The sequence below is a fragment of the Drosophila miranda genome, assembly GCF_003369915.1.
Source record: "Drosophila miranda strain MSH22 chromosome Y unlocalized genomic scaffold, D.miranda_PacBio2.1 Contig_Y3_pilon, whole genome shotgun sequence".
Taxonomy (NCBI): domain Eukaryota; kingdom Metazoa; phylum Arthropoda; class Insecta; order Diptera; family Drosophilidae; genus Drosophila; species Drosophila miranda.
The window spans coordinates 1,632,627-1,636,032 of record NW_022881625.1 but is presented as its reverse complement, the minus strand read 5'-3'; the positions used below and the strand labels follow the sequence as shown (position 1 = coordinate 1,636,032).

The window sequence follows — 3,406 nt, the reverse complement described above, 5'->3', positions numbered from 1 at the left end:
AACAGATCAGCCTTAATCGCCAAGAATATTTAGTGCTGCTCAGACATAAATAACTAAATACAAGCTTGGCGGAAGATTCGTCAGTACGGCCCGGAACCATATACATCGCACCTGTTGACCTCTAACCAACTTCAGGCGGTCAACAGTCTACAAAGCAGCAGCACAGGATCGAGTTTTGTCCAATTTACATTTAATTCATTATCAAGTTCCAACGCATAAACATCAGCAGTTTAACGTAATGTAACTGAAACTTTATTAACACCCCTCTTTGATGTTACGCGCGTACATACCTACATACATATGTGCATATGCACACTAAATTGTCTTCGTTTGCTACCTTTTGGTTCAATTTTCGCGATAGAGCATAACAATTAAATTTCTGTCTGTATTATGAAAACCAAAACAACTGACTGATGACTATGCGACGGTGCTTGTAGCGTAATTGTATTGTATGCATTATATATTTATGATTTCCATATTTTAAACAGCTGCGGTCAACATCTACGACATCATTGGGCCCAACGATCAGCGTAAGACAATAACGCCGGAGTGAGTAATTATGTACAGCAAAAAGTAGTTTGGTCAAAAGAGCCTATTAACTTGAAAGTGTAGATATGCATACAGTGTATAATGATTCAAACCCGTCTGCTCAGTGTGTATAATGCACCCCAGTCTGATCTAGCTTTTGTTTACGATTTCGATTCTTATTCTCTCGTTTATATATATATATATATCTATACCCTAATGTTTTTCATGCTTTAAAATAATGAATTTATAACTAAACTTATATGATAATTAGGATTAAGGAAATATTACCCACAAATTAGAAGCTAAGTCAATTGTTGTGTTTCTACAACTGCAACGTAATGAATATTGAAATTGAAGTCTCACATTATATTAAAATATGAATCTTTTTGGATTGAAATGAATCTTTAAAATCATAAAAATGGCCTGTCGAGTATCCGTGCCAGGATCTTATAAAATGTGGTAAACCTTAGTAAAGGATTGATCAAGGGACAATGCAAGAACTCGAACGCAATGTCATGGTAGGGAGGGTACAGAAGAGAGGGACAATCAACACCTAGGTTCTCTCTAAATAGAAATGGTTCAGTAGGGCTTTTTTTTTTGGCGTGTCGGCGCTATCAGTATTTCAGTTTCCTTTGTTTTATATAATCACTTATAGTTCCCGTAAAGTGCACTAATTAAATGTAGTGGAGTACGATAGAACAATTAGGCGAGGAAGAACCCCGACCATCCGGCGAGCTAGACCCGAGCCTAGCAAGAGTGCACACGACCAACCCTATTTGTACGCCGTCCTTAAGTCAGTCATGGTCATCTGCTGATACCGAGGGCCTATATATCTGTTTACATATATATATATTTAAACTCTGGTACACTATAAGCCACTGCAACAAAGGAAACGAGGGGGAACGTTGTGAGTTGCTGCGGAGACCGCAACTCTACAGTTATACCCGATACTAAGTCAGTATGGCTCTCCTCCGGCAGACGCCGCTAATATTAAACGACACGACAAGGAGTGCGTGCGAGAGAGACAGAAAATCAGTCTGAGCGTGACGTCGGGGGCTGCGTAGCCAGTGCAAGTTGATTTGTTCCTTTTGGCTATAAAAATGATCTGATCTGATCCAGATTCAGCAATCTGATAAATATGGCCATTATCTATGATTCTGCGTTTTTAGTTTTCTCGAATGTGCAATATTGTGGATGCAACAGATTATCGTCCTTTGTGGGGGCGGAAAAGGGTGGGGCGAAATTCTGAGATATACGTTTTATAGTCAGATCTAACAGAAGTGCGGATACCAAATTTGGTTTTTCTAGCCTTAATAGTCTCTGAGATTTGTGGATGCCCCAGATTTTCGTCCTTTGCGGGGGCGGAAGGGGGTGTGGCGAAATTTGGACACGAAACGGTCAAGGTCCGATATCACAGGAGTGTGAATACCAAATTTGGTTGCTCTGGCTCTTATAGGTTCTGAGATCCTTGAACTCATATTTTGCAATTGGCAAAGCCGACCATGAAACCTGTGTGTTAGAGAGAGACAGAGCGAGAAAGAATGAAATTGTTTTCTTGATTCTGGCTATAATAATTATACGATCTTGTTGACATTTAACACTCTAGAACATATAGTCATCCTCTACGATTCTGCGTTTTTGGTTTTATCGTATCTTTAAAAATGTGGATGCCACAGATTTTCGTCATTTGTGGAGGCGGAAGTGGGCGGGGCGAAGTTTTGAAATATTTTTGTAGCAGTGACATATCACAGAAGTCTGGGTCCAAAACATCGTTGCTCTAGATCTTATAGTCTTTGAGCACTAGGCGCTGAAGGGGACGGACGGACGGACGGACGGACGGACGGACGGACGGACGGACGGACGGACGGACAGACGGACAGACAGACAGGGCTCAATCGACTCGGCTATTGATGCTGATCAAGAATATATATACTTTATGGGGTCGGAAACGATTCCTTATGGACGTTACACACATCCACTTTTACCACAAATCTAATATACCCCAATACTCATTTTGAGTATCGGGTATAAAAAGACGTCAATACGGACAACAACGAAAAACGGCCAAAACACACAAAATCCACACTTACCTGCCAATCACCAGACAGAGCTGACCAACAAAAAGCTGCCTCGCCATCAACATCAACAATTTCCTGCCAAATGGGAGGAATATGAGGCCCCTTTCTGATGACGCTGCCACCGACCATCACAATGACGTCACGCCACTCCAATCAGACAACAGCCATTCCAACGACGACGCAGATGCTGGCGTCTGTTGCCGCTCCGCTGGGTCGCACCCGTCTCTCATGCCAATTATGTGAGGGCGGGATGGCCCGGTGTTGAGCCGCCGGACGCCAGCAAATCCTGCAAAAGAAGGTGAAACAGGAGAGAGGCTGCCGATAAACACGAATACTCACCCGCAAACGTCTCTTACGCCAACACAAGTCAGACAAGGGTCGCCAGCAACAACATCCAAATCAACGAAAGGCACCTGCAAATAAACGCAAATTAAAATCAAAAAGCCAAAACAAACACCTCCTCACCTGAGTGGCCGGACCAGCAGCCATTCAAAACGCAACTACAAATTGACGAAGAACGTGGCCGAGGAGGCCAGGCCAATCCACCTGACAGCGCATCCTGGGTGGCCGGACCAGCAGCCACTTGGATGCGGCCAATCAACAATTAAAATCGACAACGCATCCTGGTGGCCGGACCAGTTCGCCACTTGGATGCGGCCAATAACTCCGACCATTGCCATCACACACCGATGCCAATGCCAACACGATGACAATGCAGTTGGGTGGCCGGACCAGTGCCCCTCGAGTGCAGCAGCCAACACTAACCAACAGACAGATGCAACGTGGGCGGCCGGACCAGA

At 43.9% G+C, this 3,406-nt stretch overlaps 1 long non-coding RNA gene across 1 annotated transcript; it reads right to left on the bottom strand.

The window, feature by feature from the left end:
* Window positions 1-2,863: 2,863 nt before the first annotated feature.
* LOC117194570 lies at window positions 2,864-3,198 on the bottom strand. The gene is made up of 3 exons (XR_004474857.1): window positions 3,072-3,198; window positions 2,946-3,019; window positions 2,864-2,892 (listed from the first exon to the last, which is right to left on the bottom strand). It is a non-coding gene; the product is annotated as an uncharacterized LOC117194570 (long non-coding RNA).
* Between the last annotated feature and the right edge of the window lie 208 nt (window positions 3,199-3,406).